Below are 21,457 nucleotides of genomic sequence, written 5' to 3'. Positions count from 1 at the left end.
TATTACGGTGTCTAAAATTCAATTCACAACTCCGCACAACTAACCAGCAAGTGCACTGGGTCGTCCAAGTAATACCTTACGTGAGTAAGGGTCGATCCCACGGAGATTGTTGGTATGAAGCAAGCTATGGTTATCTTGTAGATCTCAGTTAGTGAGTGGAATCATAGGGTCAAATGGAATTAAATTGGATAAATAAAATAAATAAAACGGATAGAAGTACTTATGTAATTCAATGGTGGGAATTTCAGATAGGTGTATGGAGATGCTGTGCTCCTCTTGAATCTCTACTTTCCTCATTGCTTTCATCCGATCCTTCTTACTCCTTTCCATGGCAAGCTGTTTGTAGGGCATCACCGTTGTCAATGGCTACATCCCATCCTCTCAGTGAAAATGGTCCTCTGCGGCTGTCACTCGCATGGCTAATCATCTGTCGGTTCTCAATCAGGTTGGAATAGAATCCCTTGATTCTTTTGCGCTTGTCATCACGCCCAGCCTTCAGAAGTTTGAAGCTCGTCACAGTCATTCAATCCCAGAATCCTACTCGGAATACCATAGACAAGGTTTAGACTTTCCGGATCCTCATGAATGCCGCCATCTATCTAACTTATACCACGAAGATTCTGTTGGAGAATCTAAGAGATATGCGCTCGGCCTAGAGTAGAACGGAAGTGGTTGTCAATCACGCGCGTTCATAGGTGAGAATGATGATGAGTGTCACGGATCATCACATTCATCAAGTTGAAGTGCAACGTATATCTTGAAATAGGAATAAATAGAATTGAATAGGATATCATCTTAATGGCATTGAAACTTGAGGTACAGCAGAGCTCCACACCCTTAATCTATGGTGTGTAGAAACTCCACCGTTGAAAATACATAAGTGAAAGGTTCAGGCATGGCCGAGAGGCCAGCCCCCAAGGTCTAAGAACTATGCGTTCAAAGATCTGATCCTAAGATCTAAAGTGATCAAAAGATGTCAAATACATTAGTTAAATGTTCTATTTATAATAAACTAGCTCCTAGGGTTTACATGAGTAAGTAATTGATGCATAAATCCACTTCCGGGGCCCACTTGGTGTATGTTTGGGCTGAGCTTGATCAATCCACGAGCTGAGGCTTCTCTTGGAGTTGAACTCCGAGTTATGACGTGTTTTGGGCGTTCAACTCCGGATCATGACGTTTTTCTGGCGTTTAACTCCAGACAGCAGCATGAACTTGGCGTTCAACGCCAAGTTACATCGTCAATTTCCGAATAAAGTATCGACTATTATATATTGCTGGAAAGCCCTGGATGTCTACTTTCTAACGCCGTTGAGAGCGCGCCAATTGGAGTTTTGTAGCTCCAGAAAATCCATTTTGAGTGCAGGGAGGTCAGATTCCAACAGCATCAGCAGTCCTTTTGTCAGCCTTTTTCAGAGTTTTGCTCAAGTCCCTCAATTTCAGCCAGAAATTACCTGAAATCACAGAAAAACACACAAACTCATAGTAAAGTCCAGAAATGTGAATTTAACATAAAAACTAATGAAAACATCCCTAAAAGTAACTAGATCATACTAAAAACTACCTAAAAATAATGCCAAAAAGCGTATAAATTATCCGCTCATCAATGAGATATTTTCGAAAATTTGAAGAGGGAAAAGTAGTTAGGTGGTTTTGAAAAAGATAAGAAACAAACAAGAAGTTAGTTAGTTGATTGAAAAAGATTTGAAATCAAAATTGAAAAAGATAAGAAGATAGCAAGTTAGATAAGATATTTTGAAATCAAATTTTGAAAAAGATAAAATAAAAGATAAAAAGATTTAATTCAAAAATTTTAAAATTATTTACTTCACTAACAAGAAACTACAAGATAAGATTCTAGAACTTAAAGATTGAACCTTTCTTAACAAGAAAGTAACAAACTTCAAATTTTTGAACCAATCACATTAATTATTAGTGAATTTTCGAAAATTAGATGTAAAGATAAGAAAAAGATTTTGAAAATATTTTGAAAAATAATTTTGAAATTTTCGAGAAATATAAAAAAATGAGAAAGATATGATTTTTGAAAAGATAAGATTTTTAAAATTGAAAATTTGACTTGACTTGTAAGAAACAACTAATTTTGAAAATTTTTTTGACTAAGTCAACTCAAATTTTCGAAAATTATGAGAAAAATAAGGAAAAGATATATTTTTTATTTTTGAATTTTTTAATTATGAGAGAGAAAAACACAAAAATGACCCAAAACATGAAAATTTTGGATCAAAACACAAGATGCATGCAAGAACACTATGAATGTCAAGATGAACACCAAGAACACTTTGAAGATCATGATGAACATCAAGAACATAATTTTGAAAAATTTTTTATGCAAAGAAAACATGCAAGACACCAAACTTAGAAATCTTTAATGCATGGAAAATATGAATGCAAAGATGCATATGAAAAACAAGAAACAACACAAAACAAGAAAACATCAAGATCAAACAAGAGGACTTATCAAGAACAACTTGAAGATCATGAAGAACACTATGAATGCATGGGATTTTCGAAAAATGCAAGAAAAATTTTTTAAAGCATGCAATTGACACCAAACTTTAAAATTTGACTCAAGACTCAAACAAGAAACACAAAATATTTTTGATTTTTATGATTTTCTAATTTTTTTGGATTTTTATTAAATTTTTTCGAAAAATATAGTTTGTGAAAACGAAAAAGAAAAGAAAAATTTTGAAAAAGATTTTTGAAAAGAAAAATTACCTAATCTGAGCAACAAGATAAACCGTCAGTTGTCCATACTCGAACAATCCCCGGCAACGGCGCCAAAAACTTGGTGGACGAAATTGTGATCAATGTTTCTAACTATTTTGAGATGAAATCATTCTTATGGCATTGGTTGAATCCACAACTCCGTTCAACTAACCAGCAAGTGTACTGGGTCGTCCAAGTAATAAACCTTACGTGAGTAAGGGTCGATCCCACAGAGATTGTTGGTATGAAGCAAGCTATGGTCACCTTGTAAATCTCAGTTAGGCAGATTAAAATTGTTTTATGGTTTCAGAAATTAATAATAAGAAAATAAATGAAATAATAAAAGGGATAGAACACTTATTCAGATTCATTGGTAGGAATTTCAGATAAGCATATGGAGATACTGTAAGGCTCAAGGATGCCTGCCCTCCTACTGCTTCAACTCAATCCTTCTTACTCCTTTCCATGGCAAGCTGTATGTAGGGCATCACCGTTGTCAGTGGCTACATCCCATCCTCTCAGTGAAAATGGTCCTCTGCGGCTGTCACTCGCATGGCTAATCATCTGTCGGTTCTCAATCAGGTTGGAATAGAATCCATTGATTCTTTTGCGCTTGTCATCACGCCCAGCCTTCAGGAGTTTGAAGTTCGTCACAGTCATTCAATCCTAGAATCCTACTCGGAATACCATAGACAAGGTTTAGACTTTCCGAATCCTCATGAATGCCGCCATCTATCTAGCTTATACCACGAAGATTCTGTTGGGAAATCTAAGAGATACACATTCAAGCTCTGTTGCATGTAGAACGGAAGTGGTTGTCAATCACGTGCGTTCATAAGTGAGAATGATAATGAGGGTTATCTAATCATCACATTCATCATGTTCTTGGGTGCGAATGAATATCTTGGAATAAGAATAAGAGAGAATTGAATAAAAGAAAATAGAACTGCATTAATACTTGAGGTACAGCAGAGCTCCACACCCTTAATCTATGGTGTGCAGAAACTCCACCGTTGAAAATACATAAGTAAAAGGTTCAGGCATGGCCGAATGGCCAGCCCCCATGATCTGAGAACTAATCGTCCCAAGATGTCAAATACATTAGTTAAATGTTCTATTTATAATAAACTAGCTCCTAGGGTTTACATGAGTAAGTAATTGATGCATAAATCCACTTCCGGGGCCCACTTGGTGTATGTTTGGGCTGAGCTTGATCTATCCACGAGCTGAGGCTTCTCTTGGAGTTGAACTCCGAGTTATGACGTGTTTTGGGCGTTCAACTCCGGATCATGACGTTTTTCTGGCGTTTAACTCCAGACAGCAGCATGTACTTGGCGTTCAACGCCAAGTTACGTTGTCAATTTCCGAATAAAGTATGGACTATTATATATTGCTGGAAAGCCCTGGATGTCTAATTTCCAACGCCGTTGAGAGCGCGCCAATTGGAGTTCTGTAGCTCCAAAAAATCCATTTCGAGTGCAGGGAGGTCAGATTCCAACAGCATCAGCAGTCCTTTTGTCAGCCTTTTTCAGAGTTTTGCTCAAATCCCTCAATTTCAGTCAGAATTTACCTGAAATCACAGAAAAACACACAAACTCATAGTAAAGTCCAGAAATGTGAATTAACATAAAAACTAATGAAAACACCCCTAAAAGTAGCTTGAACTTGCTAAAAACTACCTAAAAACAATGCCAAAAAGCGTATAAATTATCCGCTCATCAGCCCTCTTCACAAATGTCAGTGAGGACTTGGTCCAACCTTTGATCAAAGTTGACCCTTCTTGTGTAAGGATGTTCATCTCCTTGCATCATGGGCAAGTTGAATGCCAACCTCACATTTTCTGGACTAAAATCTAAGTATTTCCCCCGAACCATTGTAAGCTAATTCCTTGGGTTCGGGTTCACACTTTAATCATGGCTCTTGGTGACCCATGCATTGGCATAGAACTCTTGAACCATTAAGATTCCAACTTGTTGAATGGGGTTGGTAAGAACTTTCCAACCTCTCCTTCGAATCTCATGTCGGATCTCCGGATATTCACTCTTTTTGAGTTTGAAAGGGACCTCGGGGATCACCTTCTTCAAGGCTACAACTTCATAGAAGTGGTCTTGATGCACCCTTGAGATGAATCTCTCCATCTCCCATGACTCGGAGGTGATCCTGTGGGGTCCACAGATCCTGAGGTGTCAAGGAAAAGTCATCCCTGCACCAAATGGCATGCAAAAATGCGTTTTGAGCCAATTCTGGCGTTAAACGCCGGGCTGGTGCCCATTTCTGGCGTTTAACGCCAAGTGCTTGCCCATATCTGGCGTTTAACGCCAGTCTGGTGCCCCTTTCTGGCGTTAAACGCCCAGAATGGTGCCAGACTGGGCGTTAAACGCCCATCTGCTAGCCTTACTGGCGTTTAAACGCCAGTAGGTTCTTCCTCCAGGGTGTGCTGTTTTTCTTCCTGTTGTTCATTCTGTTTTTGCTTTTTCAATTGATTTTGTGACTTCTCATGATCATCAACCTACAGAAAACATAAAATAACAAAGGAAAATAGATAAAATATAACATTGGGTTGCCTCCCAACAAGCGCTTCTTTAATGTCAGTAGCTTGACAGAGGGCTCTCATGGAGCCTCACAAATGCTCAGAGCAATGTTGGAACCTCCCAACACCAAACTTAGAGTTTGAATGTGGGGGTTCAACACCAAACTTAGAGTTTGGTTGTGGCCTCCCAACACCAAACTTAGAGTTTGACTGTGGGGGCTCTGTTTGACTCTGTTTTGAGAGAAGCTCTTCATGCTTCCTCTCCATGGTGACAGAGGGATATCCTTGAGCCTTAAACACAAAGGATTCCTCATTCACTTGAATGATCAGTTCACCTCTATCAACATCAATCACAGCCCTTGCTGTGGCTAGGAAAGGTCTGCCAAGGATGATGGATTCATCCATGCATTTCCCAGTCTCTAGGACTATGAAATCAGTAGGGATGTAATGGTCTTCAATTTTTACCAGAACATTCTCTACAAGTCCATAGGCTTGTTTCTTTGAATTGTCTGCCATTTCTAGTGAGATTCTTGCAGCTTGTACCTCAGAGATCCCTAGCTTCTCCATTACAGAGAGAGGCATGAGGTTTACACTTGACCCTAAGTCACACAGAGCCTTCTTGAAGGTCATGGTGCCTATGGTACAAGGTATTGAAAACTTCCCAGGATCTTGTCTCTTTTGAGGTAATTTCTGCCTAGACAAGTCATCCAGTTCTTTGGTGAGCAAAGGAGGTTTGTTCTCCCAAGTCTCATTTCCAAATAACTTGTCATTTAGCTTCATGATTGCTCCAAGGTATTTAGCAACTTGCTCTTCAGTGACATACTCATCCTCTTCAGAGGAGGAATACTCATCAGAGCTCATGAAAGGCAGAAGTAAGTCCAATGGAATCTCTATGGTCTCATTTTGAGCCTCAGATTCCCATGGTTCCTCATTGGGGAACTCAGTGGAGGCCAGTGGACGTCCATTGAGGTCTTCCTCAGCGGCGTTCACTGCCTCTCCTTCCTCTCCAAATTCGGCCATGTTGATGGCCTTGCACTCTCCTTTTGGATTTTCTTCTGTATTGCTTGGAAGAGTACTAGGAGGGAGTTCAGTAACTTTCTTGCTCAGCTGTCCCACTTGTGCCTCCAAATTTCTAATGGAGGATCTTGTTTCAGTCATGAAACTTTGAGTGGTTTTGATTAGATCAGAGACCATGGTTGCCAAGTCAGAGTGGCTCTGCTTAGAATTCTCTGTCTGTTGCTGAGAAGATGATGGAAAAGGCTTGCCATTGCTAAACCTGTTTCTTCCACCATTATTGTTGTTGAAACCTTGTTGAGGTCTCTGTTGATCCTTCCATGAGAGATTTGGGTGATTTCTCCATGAAGAATTATAGGTGTTTCCATAGGGTTCTCCCATGTAATTCACCTCTTCCATTGAAGGGTTCTCAGGATCATAAGCTTCTTCTTCAGATGAAGCATCCTTAGTACTGCCTGGTGCATTTTGCATTCCAGACAGACTTTGAGAAATCAAATTGACTTGCTGAGTCAATATTTTGTTCTGAGCCAATATGGCATTCAGAGTATCAATCTCAAGAACTCCTTTCTTCTGATTTGTCCCATTGTTCACAGGATTCCTTTCAGAAGTGTACATGAATTGGTTATTTGCAACCATTTCAATTAGCTCTTGAGCTTCTGCAGGCATCTTCTTCAAATGAAGAGATCCTCCAGCAGAGCTATCCAAAGACATCTTGGATAGTTCAGAGAGACCATCATAGAAAATACCTATGATGCTCCATTCAGAAAGCATATCAGAGGGACACTTTCTGATCAATTGTTTGTATCTTTCCCAAGCTTCATAGAGGGATTCTCCTTCCTTCTGTCTGAAGGTTTGGACTTCCACTCTAAGCTTACTCAATTTTTGAGGTGGAAAGAACTTTGCCAAGAAGGCATTGACTAGCTTTTCCCAAGAGTTCAGGCTTTCTTTAGGTTGTGAGTCCAACCATGTCCTAGCTCTGTCTCTTACAGCAAAAGGGAATAGCATAAGTCTGTAGACCTCAGGGTCAACCCTATTAGTCTTGACAGTGTCACAGATTTGCAAGAATTCAGCTAAAAACTGATGAGGATCTTCCATTGGAAGTCCATGGAACTTGCAATTCTGTTGCATTAGAGAAACTAATTGAGGCTTAAGCTCAAAGTTGTTTGCTCCAATGGCAGGGATAGAGATGCTTCTCCCATAGAAGTCGGGAGTAGGTGCAGTAAAGTCACCCAGCACCTTCCTTGCATTGTTGGCATTGTTGTTGTTTTCGGTTGCCATGGGTTCTTCTTCTTTGAAGATTTCTGTTAGGTCCTCTACAGAGAGTTGTGCCTTAGCTTCTCTTAGCTTTCGCTTCAAGGTCCTTTCAGGTTCAGGGTCAGCTTCAACAAGAATGCCTTTGTCTTTGTTCCTGCTCATATGAAAGAGAAGAGAACAAGAAAATGTGGAATCCTCTATGTCACAGTATGGAGATTCCTTGAGGTGTCAGAGAAGAAGAAAAATAGAAGAAAGAGGTAGAAGAATTCGAACTTTATCAGATAGAGTTCGAATTGTGCATTGAGAAGGAGTGGTACTCCATAAATAGAAGGATGTGAGAAGAGAGGAAGAAATTTTCGAAAATTAAGTGAAAGATTTTGAAAACATTTTGAAAAACTTTAATTGATTTTTGAAAACCAAGAGTGGGAAAGAAATCAAGTAATTTTTGAAAAAGATTTTGAAAAAAAGAAACAAAAAAGATATGATTGAAAAGATATGATTTGAAAACAATTTTAAAAGGATTTGATTTTAAAAATTAATGACTTGGCTAACAAGAAAAGATATGATTCAAACATTAAACCTTTCTCAACAGAAAAGGTAACATACTTGAAATGTTGAATCAAATCATTAATTGTTAGCAAGTATCTTTGAAAAAGGAAAGAAATTGATTTTGAAAAAGATTTGACTGAAAAGATATGATTTGAAAAAGATTTGATTTTGAAAAACTTTGAAAACTTGAAAAAAAATCTGAATTAAAAACAGAATCTTCCCTCTTGTGCCATCCTGGCGTTAAACGCCCAGAATGGTGCACATTCTGGCGTTTAACGCCCAATGCACTACCTTTTTGGGCGTTAAACGCCCAACCAGGCACCCTGGCTGGCGTTTAAACGCCAGTCTTCCTTCTTCACTGGGCGTTTTGAACGCCCAGCTTTTTCTATGTAATTCCTCTGCTGCATGTTCTGAATCTTCAGTTCCCTGTACTATTGACTTGAAAATAGAACCAAGATCAAATAAACAATGCATGCAAGACACCAAACTTAAAATTAGACACTAGACTCAAACAAGAAACATAAAATCTTTTTTGGTTTTTTATGATTTTGTAATTTTTTTTGTGCTTTTTCGAAAATTATATGAAAATAGAAAATAAAGGTTTCAGAATTCTTAATTTGGATTCCAGGAATCATTGCAATGCTAGTCTAAGACTCCGGTCCAGGAATTAGACATGGCTTCACAGCCAGCCAAGCTTTCAAAGAAAGCTTCGGTCCAAAACACTAGACATGGCCAATGGCCAGCCAAGCCTCAGCAGATCATTGCTCCAATAGCAAGTTTGATAGAAATCAACAAGCTCTTGTGATGATAAGTTGAAACCTCGGTCCAATAAGATTAGACATGGCTTCTCAGCCAGCCAGATTTCAACAGATCATCATGAAACTCTAGAATTCATTTTTAAAGAAATTCTGAAAAAATTACCTAATCTAAGCAACAAGATGAACCGTCAGTTGTCCATACATGAAACAATCCCCGGCAACGGCGCCAAAAACTTGGTGCACGAAATTGTGATCATCAATGGCGCCATCAACATGGTACGCTCATTGCAATCTCAACTCTTTATCACAACTCCGCACAACTAACCAGCAAGTGCACTGGGTCGTCCAAGTAATAAACCTTACGCGAGTAAGGGTCGATCCCACGGAGATTGTTGGTATGAAGCATGCTATGGTCACCTTGTAAATCTCAGTCAGGCAGACTCAAATGGTTATGGATGATATATGAATAAAACATAAAGATAAAGATAGAGATACTTATGTATTCCATTGGTGAAAATTTCGGATAAGCGAATGGAGATGCTTTGTCCCTTCCGTCTCTCTGCTTTCCTGCTGTCTTCATCCAATCATTCTTACTCCTTTCCATGGCAAGCTTATGCAAGGGTTTCACTGTTGTCAGTGGCTACCTCCCATCCTCTCAGTGGAAATGTTCAACGCACCCTGTCACAACACGGCTATCCATCTGTCGGTTCTCAATCAGGCCGGAATAGAATCCAGTGATTCTTTTGCGTCTGTCACTAACGCCCCGCCCTCAGGAGTTTGAAGCACGTCACAGTCATTCAATCATTGAATCCTACTCAGAATACCACAGACAAGGTTAGACCTTCCGGATTCTCTTGAATGCTGCCATCAATTCTTGCCTATACCACGAAGACTCTGATCTCACAGAATGGCTGGCTCGGTTGTCAGGCGAGCGCTCGGTTGTTAGGCGATCAACCATGCGTCGTGTATCAGGAATCCAAGAGATATTCACCCAATCTAAGGTAGAACGGAGGTGGTTGTCAGTCACACGTTCATAGGTGAGAATGATGATGAGTGTCACGGATCATCACATTCATCAAGTTGAAGAACAAGTGATATCTTGGAACAAGAACAAGCGGAATTGAATATAAGAACAATAGTAATTGCATTAATACTCGAGGTACAGCAGAGCTCCACACCTTAATCTATGGTGTGTAGAAACTCCACCGTTGAAAATACATAAGAACAAGGTCTAGGCATGGCCGAATGGCCAGCCTCCCAAAGTGGTCAAAAGATCTAAAGATCAAATGATTCCAAAGATCAGAAGATTAAAATACAATAGTAAAAAGGTCCTATTTATAGGAAACTAGTAGCTTAAGAATTACAAAGATGAGTAAATGACATAAAAATCCACTTCCTGGCCCACTTGGTGTGTGCTTGGGCTGAGCATTGAAGCATTTTCGTGTAGAGACTCTTCTTGGAGTTAAACGCCAGCTTTTGTGCCAGTTTGGGCGTTTAACTCCCACTTTGGTGCCAGTTCCAGCGTTTAACGCTGGGAAATCTGAAGGTGACTTTGAACGCCGGTTTGGGCCATCAAATCTTGGGCAAAGTATGGACTATCATATATTGCTGGAAAGCCCAGGATGCTTACTTTCCAACGCCGTTGAGAGCGCGCCAATTGGGCTTCTGTAGCTCTAGAAAATCCACTTCGAGTGCAGGGAGGTCAGAATCCAACAGCATCTGCAGTCCTTTTCAGTCTCTGAATCAGATTTTTGCTCAGGTCCCTCAATTTCAGCCAGAAAATACCTGAAATCACAGAAAAACACACAAACTCATAGTAAAGTCCAGAAAAGTTAATTTTAACTAAAAACTAATAAAAATACACTAAAACTAACTAAATCCTACTAAAAACATACTAAAAATAATGCCAAAAAGCGTACAAATTATCCGCTCATCAATTGACGATGGTTGTGATGAGTTGAGAACTTAGAAGCAAATAATGAGAAAATTATTGGATTATATGAGAGTGTGCGGAGCCTATATCTCCGGCGTAGCAGATTTTCTTGCTGCATGAAAAGTTGTTGTTGAGAGTATGCGGAGCCTATATCTCCAGCGTAGCAGATTTCTCAGCTGCATGAATCATTGTTGTTGTTTCCTTCTCTGCTGCATGAAGTGTGCGAGGCCTATATCCCTGAAGTAGTAGACTCCCTACTGCATGAGTGTGCAGGGCACTATATCTCTGCCGTAGCAGATTCACTACTACATGAGTGTGCAGGGCACTATATCTCTGGCGTGACAAAAAAGGCTACATCTGAAAGGATGTGTCGGGTTTGCATTTATGAACCGACAAATGATATCACGAGCCAATAGGACAGACATTCATCATATGCATCTCTTATGTGTTTGTTTGCTTTGATTACTTGAGTTTGCCTAATTGTATAACATGCCTACTTGCTTTTTGAATTACTTGTTATATATGATTACTACCTGTGTATTACTTGCTTACATTAATTGTGATTGTCTGGTGCTGAGGAGGCTAGGTAGGTGGTGGCGATATGATCACACGGAGGTTAGGGTGGCGAAGGCTGTGAGATACAGCAGTGTGATTAGTATTAGTTAGAATTTTCCTAAGTTTAGATAACCCTACTTATGGTTTATGGTTTAATTTATTTATTTATGTTAAGCTTGAATATCTGTTTGGTGTGAAGTTCTAGGATTGCCTTCGGCGTCCCGAAACCTTACATCTTACATTATTCGGCACTGTTACCATACTGAGAACCTCCGGTTCTCATTCCATACTTTGTTGTTGTTTTTCAGATGCAGGTCGTAATTCACCTCGGTGAAATTGCGGACATAGTGATAGAGCGGAGTATGGTTCTTTCCTTGTTTATTTCTGTTTTACTTTTGTCGTAGTATTCTCTCACCTTTTGTATATTTAGCTTTGTTGCCTTAAAGGCTTTATTTTCTAAAAACTTTGAGAGATAGGGTGTTACTGTTGTAAACTTCAAACTCTGTTGTATTCAGTTTGACTAGCCGGCCTAAACTCCGCAGATTGTGACTAGTTCTCATTTTGGTATTTCATATATATATATATATATATATATATATATATATATATATATATATATATCTTGTTAATTTGAGTATCGTCATGTGTATTCTGGAGCTATCTACAAGGTTTTATATATATCCTGTCTTGTTCCGTTCGTACCTACGTGTTTAGTATTCGTGTGTGAACGTTTTGCGCTTTTCGAAATTCCGTTTTACGTGACTTTGAGCTTTACTCCTTCATCAGACTTCTAGAATATATTATTTCTTTATATATATATATATATATATATATATATATATATATATATATATATATATATATATATATATATATATGATTGTCGTATCCTTTGATTAACCTTTGCTTTACGGCTAGAGATAAGGCTTAGGGTAATTAGGGTGCTACAAACAGCATCAAATTTTTGTTATCACATAACTAGTAAAAAATAATCATGTTAACAACTATATTACTAACTTCTCAAAATACACTAACTCTATTTTACAAAAATTTCACATCTATATTTTTTACATATTCTAATGTCTCAAACCAAATTATTTTATAATAACAACTCTCATTTTTTATTTTCTATTTATATTTAGATAGCAATAATAATAATAATAATAATAATAATAATAATAATAATAATAATAATAAATTTCTTTACTTATAAATAACGATTTATAATAATTAATTTATTACAAAACACGTGTATAATCTTAATAAACATTATTATTACAATAAATTTATTAATAACAATTAATATTAATTATTTTATTATCATACATGCAGCTTTTTTTAAAAATTAATCTATTAATAACAATAATTAATTTATTATCATACATCTTAATAAAAATTATTACTATACTAATCTCTAATATTATCACCATAATAAATGATTAATCTCTAAAATTATCACTATTATTTTAATTAAATCAAAATATTTAAAAATTATGACTACACTAATCTCTAACATTATCACTATAATAAACTACTAATCTCTAACATTATCACTATTATTTTAATTAAATCAAAATATTTAAAAATGATTACTACACTAATCTCTAATATTATCACTATAATAAACTACTAATCTCTAACAGTATCACTATTATTTTAATTAAATCAGAATATTTAAAAATTATTACTATACTGATCTCTGATGAGCGGATAATTTATACGCTTTTTGGTATTATTTTTAGATAGTTTTTAGTATAATCTAGTTACTTTTAGGGATGTTTTCATTAGTTTTTATGCTAAATTCACATTTTTGGACTTTATTATGAGTTTTTGTGTTTTTCTGTGATTTCAGGTATTTTCTGGCTGAAATTGAGGGACCTGAGCAAAACTCTGATAAAAGGCTGACAAAGGACTGCTGATGCTGTTGGATTCTGACCTCCCTGCACTCGAAATAAATTTTCTGGAGCTACAGAACTCCAAATAGCACGCTCTTAATGGCGTTGGAAAGTAGACATCCAGAGCTTTCTAGAAATATATAATAGTCTATACTTTATTCGTAATTAGATGACGTAAACTGGCTCTCAACGCCAATTCCATGCTGCATTCGGGAGTCAAACGCCAGAAACACGTCACGAACCAGAGTTGAACGCCAAAAACACGTTACAACTTGGCGTTCAACTCCAAAAGAAGCCTCTGCACGTGTAAAGCTCAAGCTCAACCCAAGCACACACCAAGTGGGCCCCGGAAGTGGATTTCTGCATCAATTACTTACTTCTGTAAACCCTAGTAGCTAGTTTAGTATAAATAGAACATTTTACTATTGTATTCAGGTCTTTTGACCACATATCAGGGGATTGTATTTTTGATCATGTGATCATGTTTTGGGGGCTGGCCATTCGGCCATGCCTGAACCTTCATTACTTATGTATTTTCAACGGTGGAGTTTCTACACACCATAGATTAAGGGTGTGGAGCTCTGCTGTACCTCAAGTTTTAATGCAATTACTACTATTTTCTATTCAATTCGATTTATTCCTGTTCTAAGATACCATTCGTACTTCAACCTGATGGATGTGATGATCCGTGACACTCATCATCATCCGTCCCTATGAACGCGTGCCTGACAACCACTTCCGTTCTACAAGCGAAAGCTAGAGTGTGTATCTCTTGGATTCCTGATGCACGACGCATAGTTGCCCTCGCCTGACAACCGAGCCTTCCATTTCGTGAGATCAGAGTCTTCGTGGTATAAGCTAGAATTGATGGCGGCATTCATGAGAATCTGGAAAGTCTAAACCTTGTCTGTGGTACTCCGAGTAGGATTCCGGGATTGAATGACTGTGACGTGCTTCAAACTCGTGATTGTTGGGTGTGATGACAAATGCAAAAGAATCAAGGGATTCTATTCCGACATGATCGAGAACCGACAGATGATTAGCCGTGCTGTGATAGAGCATTTGGACCTTTTTCATTGAGAGGATGGGATGTAGCCGTTGACAACGGTGATGCCCTACATACAACTTGCCATGGAAAGGAGTAAGAAGGATTGGATGAAGGTAGTAGGAAAGCAGATATTCAGAAGGAGCACAGCATGTTCATACGCCTATCTGAAATTCCCATCAATGATTTACATAAGTATTTCTATCTTTATTTTCAGTTTATTTATTATTAATATTTGAAAACTCTCTCACCATTTATTATCTGCCTGACTGAGATCTACAAGATGACCATAGCTTGCTTCATACCAACAATCTCTGTGGGATCGACCCTTACTCACGTAAGGTTTATTACTTGGACGACCCAGTACACTTGCTAGTTAGTTGAGCGAAGTTGTGAAATTATGTTTAGACCATGGTATTGAGCACCAAGTTTTTGGGGCCATTACCTGGGAATCAATTTCGAATAACAATTTAAGTATGAATCACAATTTCGTCCACCAAGTTTTTGGCACCGTTGCCGGGGATTGTTCGAGTATGAAAACTGACGGTTCATCTTGTTGCTCAGATTAGGTAATTTTCTTTTTGTTTTATTTTCAAAAATTTTTTGAAAAAAAAAAGTATTTCTCATCTGTTTTCGAAAATTATTCTAAATTTTTAAGAATGAATTCTAGTGTTTCATGAAGCATGTTGAAGCCTGGCTGGCTATAAAGCCATATCCAAATTCTTTTGGATTGAGGCTTCCAACCATCAGCATAGAGGCAAGTTAATTGAAATATCAGCTGTTGTATGACTGATTTATATCCTAAAGCTGGCTAGCTATTAAGCCATGTCCAACCCTTGGATTGGAGTTTTAGGCTAACATTGAAAGATTCCTGGAATTCTTCTTAAAAATTTTGAATTTCTTATTTTCCTTTTCCTATATGTTTTTCGAAAAATATAAAATAAAATCCCAAAAAATAATAAAATTATAAAAATCAAAAATATTTTTGTGTTTCTTGTTTGAGTCTTGTATCATGTTTTAAGTTTGGTGTCAATTGCATATTCATATTGTTCTTGTATTTTTCGAAAAAATTCATGCATTCATAGTGTTCTTCATGATCTTCAAGTGGTTCTTGGTAAGTCTACTTGTTTAATCTTGATGTTTTCTTGTTTTGTGTTCTTTGCTGTTTTTCATATGCATTTATGCATTCATATTGTCTAAGCATTAAAGATTTCTAAGTTTGGTGTCTTGCATGTTTTTTTTGCATTAAAAAATTTTCAAAAATATGTTCTTGATCTTCAAAGTGTTCTTGGTGTTCATCTTGACATTCATAGTGTTCTTGCATGCATCATGTGTTTTGATTCATAATTTTCATGTTGTGAGTCATTTTTTATGTTTTTCTCTCTCATAATTAAAAATTCAAAAATAAAAAAATATCTTTTCCTTTTTTCTCTCAAAATTTCGAAAATTTGGGTTGACTTAGTAAAAAAAAATTTTAAAATTAGTTGTTTCTTGTAAGTCAAGTCAAACTTTCAATTTTAAAAATCTTATCTTTTCAAAATCTTTTTCAACTTTCAAATCTTTTTCACTTTTCTTTTATGATTTTCGAAAATTTCAAAAATTATTTTCAAAATCTTTTCTTAATTTTATTTCAAAATTTTCGAAACTTAACTAACAAGTAATGTGATTGGTTCAAAAATTTGAAGTTTGTTACTTTCTTATTAAGAAAGGTTCAATCTTTAAATTCTAGAATCATATCTTTTAGTTTCTTGTTAGTCAAGTAATTAATTTTAATTTAAAAAAAAATTAATCTTTTCCAACCATATCTTTTTAATCATATCTTTTTATCATATCTTTTTCAAAAATTTGATTTCAAAATATCTTCTTATCTTCTTATCTTTTCAAATTTGACTTTCAAATCTTTTTCAACTAACTATTTGACTTTTTGTTTATTTCTTATCTTTTTCAAAACCACCTAACAACTTTTCTCTCTCTAATTTTTGAAAATATCTCCCTCTTTTTCAAAAATTCTTTTTAATTAATTAATTATTTTAAATTTAAATTTAAATTTTATTTCTTATCTTAATTTTCGAAAATCATTAACTCCTTTTCAAAATTATTTTCGAAAACTTCTCTCTCATCTTATTCTATTTATTCATTCATTTACTAACACTTCTCTTCATCTCAAATCACTGCCCTTATCCTCACCCTTGTGTTTGGATTCTCCTTTCTTTATCCCCTTTCTTCTTCTACTAATAATAAGGAACCTCTTTACTGTGACATAGAGGATTCCTCTTCTTTTTCTGTTCTCTTCTCCTTCATATGAGCAGGAACAAGGAAAAAGGCATTCTTGTTGAAGCTGATCCAGAACCTGAAAGGACTTTGAAGAGGAAACTAAGAGAAGCTAAATTACAACAATCCAGAGACAACCTTGCTAAAATTTTCAAACAAGAAAAGGAGATGGCAGCCGAACCCAACAACAATAATGCAAGAAGGATGCTTGGTGATTATACTGCACCTACGTCCAAGTTTGATGGAAGAAGCATCTCAATTCCTGCCATTGGAGCAAACAATTTTGAGCTAAAACCTTAATTAGTTACTCTAATGCAACAGAACTGCAAGTTTCAAGGACTTCCATCAGAAGATCCCTATCAGTTCTTGACTGAGTTCTTGCAGATCTGTGAGACTGTTAAGACTAATGGAGTAGATCCTGAAGTCTACAGGCTCATACTTTTCCTTTTTGCTGTAAGAGACAAAGCTAGAGCATGGTTGGACTCTCAACCTAAAGATAGCCTGGACTCCTGGGATAAGCTGGTCACGGCCTTCTTGGCTAAGTTCTTTCCTCCTCAAAAGCTGAGCAAGCTTAGAGTAGATGTTCAGACCTTCAAACAAAAAGATGGTGAAACCCTCTATGAAGCTTGGGAAAGATACAAGCAGATGACCAAAAGATGTCCTTCTGACATGTTTTCAGAATGGACCATGATAGATATATTCTATTATGGTCTATCTGAGTTCTCTAAGATGTCACTGGACCATTCTGCAGGTGGATCCATTCACCTAAAGAAAACGCCTGCAGAAGCTCAAGAACTTATTGACATGGTTGCAAATAACCAGTTTATGTACACTTCTGAGAGGAATTCCGTGAATAATGGGATGCCTCAAAGGAAGGGAGTTCTTGAAATTGATGCTCTGAATGCCATATTGGCTCAGAACAAAATGTTGACTCAGCAAGTTAACATAATTTCTCAAAGTCTGAATGGATGGCAAAATACTTCCAACAGTACTAAAGAGGCATCTTCTGAAGAAAAAGCTTATGATCCTGAGAACCCTGCAATAGCAGAGGTAAATTATATGGGTGAACCTTATGGAAACACCTATAATTCATCATGGAGAAATCATCTAAATTTCTCATGGAAGGATCAACAAAAGCCTCAACAAGGCTTTAATAATGGTGGAAGAAATAGGCTCAGCAATATTAAGCCTTATCCATAATCTTCTCAGCAACAGACAAAGAATTCTGAACAGAGCACCTCTAACTTAGCAAACTTAGTCTCTGATCTGTCTAAGGCCACTTTAAGTTTCATGAGTGAAACAAGGTCCTCCATTAGAAATCTGGAGGCACAAGTGGGCTAGCTGAGTAAGAAAATCACTGAAACTCCTCCTAGTACTCTCCCAAGCAATACTGAAGAGAATCCAAAAAGAGAGTGCAAGGCTATTGATATAATCAATATGGCCAAACCTAGAGAGGAAGGAGAGGACGTGAATCCCAATGAGGAAGACCTCATGGGACATCTTTTAAGCAAGAAGGAGTTCCTTATTGAGGACCCAAGGGAATCTGAGGCTCATATAGAGGCTATAGAGATCCCATTAAACCTCCTTCTGCCATTCATAAGCTCTGAAGACTATTCTTCCTCTGAAGAGGATGAAGATGTAACTGGAGAGCAAGTTGCTCAATATTTAGGAGCTATCATTAAGCTGAATGCCAAGTTATTTGGTAATAAGACTTGGGAAGGTGAACCTCCCTTGCTCATTAGTGAACTAGATACATGGGTTCAGCAAACTTTACCTCAAAAGAGACAAGATCCTGGAAAATTCGTAATACCCTGCACCATAGGCACCATGATATTTGAAAAAGCTCTGTGTGACCTGGGGTCAGGCATAAATCTTATGCCACTCTCTGTAATGGAGAAGCTGGGGATCATTGAGGTATAGCCTGCCATATTTTCATTGCAAATGGCAGACAAGTCAGTAAGACAAGCTTATGGATTGGTAGAGGACGTGTTGGTAAAGGTTGAAGGTCTTTACATCCCTGCTGATTTCATAATCTTAGACACTAGGAAAGAGGAGGACGAATGCATCATCCTTGGAAGACCTTTCCTAGCCACAACAGGAGCTGTGATAGATGTTAACAGAGGAGAATTAGTCCTTCAATTGAATGGGGACTACCTTGTGTTTAAGACTCAAGGATCTTCTTCTTTAACAATGGAGAGGAAGCATGAAAAGCTTCTCTCAGTACAGAGTCAAACAAAGCCCCCACAATCAAACTCTAAGTTTGGTGTTGAGAGCCCTCAGCTAAACTCTAAGTTTGGTGTTGAATCCCCACATCCAAACTCTATGTTTGGTGTTAGGAGTCTACAACATTGACCTGATTACCTGTGTGGCTCCATGAGAGCCCACTGTCAAGCTATTGACATTAAAGAAGCGCTTATTGGGAGGCAATCCAATTTTTATTTATCTAATTTTATTTTTTTCTTTTATTGTTCTTTAATGTTTTATTAGGTTCATGATCATGTGGAGTCACGAAAAAAATACTAAAATTAAAAACAGAATCAAAAATAGCAGAAGAAAAATCACACCATGGAGGAAGGACTTACTGGCGTTCAAACGCCAGTAAGGAGCATCTGGCTGGCGTTCAACGCCAGAACAGAACATGGATCTGGCCTTGAATGCCAGGAATATACCCTGAGGAGAGCTGGCGCTGAACGCCAGAAACAAGCATGGAACTGGCGTTCAACGCCAGAAACATGCTGCAGTTGGGCGTTGAACGCCCAACATAAGCATCACTTCGGTGTTTAAACGCCTGAATTGTATGCAAAGGCGTTTTACATGCCTAATTGGTGCAGGGATGTAAATCCTTGACACCTCAGGATCTGTGGACCCCACAGGATCCCCACCTACCTCAACTCACCCTCTCTCCTCTTCTTCACATTCATCCTCTCTTCCCCATAAACACTCTTCCCCAAAAACCCTTTACCAATCACCTCAATGTCTCTTTCCAATTACCCCCCTTCACCACTCACATCCTCCCACTCTTCCCCATAAACCCCACCTACCTTCAAAATTTAAAATCACTTTCCCACCCAACCCACCCAATATGGCCGAACCTTAACCCCTCTCCCTCCACTATAAATACCCCTCCATTTTTCTTTATTTTCACACAACACAACCCTCTCTTCTCCACCTTGGCCGAAACACAACCTTCTCTCCTTCTCCTCTATATCTTCTTCTTCTTCGTCTATTCTTTCTTCTCTTGCTCGAGGGCGAGCAATATTTTAAGTTTGGTGTGGTAAAAGCATAGCTTTTGTTTTTCCATAACCATTAATGGCACCTAAGTCCAGAGAAACCTCTAGAAAAGGGAAAGGGAAGACAAAAGCTTCCACCTCCGAGTCATGGGAGATGGAGAGATTCATCTCCAAAGCCCATCAAGACCACTTCTATGATGTTGTGGCTAAGAAGAAGGTGATTCCTGAGGTCCCTTTCAAGCTCAAGAAAAATGAGTTCCCGGAGATCCGACATGAGATCCAAAGAAGAAGTTGGGAAGTTCTGACCAACCCCATTCAACAAGTCGGAATCTTGATGGTTCAAGAGTTCTATGCCAATGCATGGATCACTAGGAACCATGATCAAAGTATGAACCCGAATCCAAAGAACTATCCTACAATGGTTCGGGGGAAATACTTAGATTTTAGTCCGAAAAATGAGAGGTTGGCATTCAAGTTGTCCATGATGCAAGGAGATGCACACCCCTACACAAGAAGGGTCAACTTTGATCAAAGGTTGGACCAAGTCCTTATGGACATATGTGTTGAAGGAGCTCAATGGAAAAGAGACTCCAAAGGCAAGCCGGTTCAATTAAGAAGACTGGACCTCAAGCCTGTGGCTAGAGGATGGTTGGAGTTTATCCAACGCTCCATCATCCCCACTAGCAACCGATCTGAAGTTACTGTGGATTGGGCCATCATGATTCATAGCATCATGAATGGAGAGGAAGTAGAAGTTCATGAAGTCATCTCCCTTGAATTCTACAAAATAGTCGAAAAGCCCTCTACCTTGGCAAGGCTAGCTTTTCCTCATCTTATTTGCCATCTATGTTACTCAGCTGGAGTCATCATAGAAGGAGACATCCCCATTGAGGAGGACAAGCCCATCACTAAGAAAAGGATGGAGGAAACAAGAGAGCCCACTCATGAAACTCAAGAGACACATGAGGAAGCTCATCACCAAGAAATCCCAGAAATTCCTCAAGGGATGCACTTTCCTCCCAACAACTATTGGGAATAACTCAACACTTTTCTAGAAGACTTGAGTTACAATATGGATCAATTAAGGGTGGAATATCAAGATCACTCCATCATTCTCCATGAAATTAGAGAAGATCAAAGAGCAATGAGGGAGGAGCAACAAAGGCAAGGAAGAGACATAGAAGAGCTCAAGGGCATCATTGGTTCTTCAAGAAGAAAGTGCCACCATCACTAAGGTGGACTCATTCCTTGTTCTTATTTTTTCCATTTTTCGTTTTCTATGCTATATGTGTGTTTATGTTTTGTGTCTCTACTTCATGATCATTAGTATGTAGTAATTATGTCTCAAGGCTATGAATAATTCCATAAATCCTTCACCTCTCTTAAATGAAAAATGTTTCTAATTTAAAAGAACAAGAAGTATATAAATTTCAAAATTATCCTGGAATTTAGTTTAATTATATTGATGTGGTGACAATACTTTTGTTTTCTAAATGAATGCTTGAACAGTGCATAATTTTGATCTTGTTGTTTATGAATGTTAAAATTATTGGCTCTTGAAAGAATGATGAACAAAGAGAATGTTATTGACAATCTGAAAAATCATGAAAATTGATTCTTGAAGCAAGAAAAAGCAGTGAAAAAGCAAAAGCTTGCGAAAAAAAAAGTGGCAAAAAAAATTAGAAAGAAA

General features: G+C 37.6%; 2 non-coding genes across 2 annotated transcripts; one reads left to right on the top strand and one right to left on the bottom strand.

The window, feature by feature from the left end:
• The first annotated feature begins 7,042 nt into the window (after nt 1-7,042).
• On the top strand, nt 7,043-7,150 carry LOC130951729 (small nucleolar RNA R71). Its single transcript, XR_009074080.1, has one exon. It is a non-coding gene; the product is annotated as a small nucleolar RNA R71 (small nucleolar RNA).
• Nucleotides 7,151-17,104: 9,954 nt separating this feature from the next.
• LOC130955060 (small nucleolar RNA R71) lies at nt 17,105-17,208 on the bottom strand. Its single transcript, XR_009076574.1, has one exon. It is a non-coding gene; the product is annotated as a small nucleolar RNA R71 (small nucleolar RNA).
• Nucleotides 17,209-21,457: the final 4,249 nt, after the last annotated feature.

The sequence above is a fragment of the Arachis stenosperma genome, chromosome 1 (assembly GCF_014773155.1).
Source record: "Arachis stenosperma cultivar V10309 chromosome 1, arast.V10309.gnm1.PFL2, whole genome shotgun sequence".
NCBI classification, from domain to species: Eukaryota; Viridiplantae; Streptophyta; class Magnoliopsida; order Fabales; family Fabaceae; genus Arachis; species Arachis stenosperma.
Note: the sequence above shows the minus strand (reverse complement) of the source record. Positions and strands in the feature narration are given on the sequence as shown.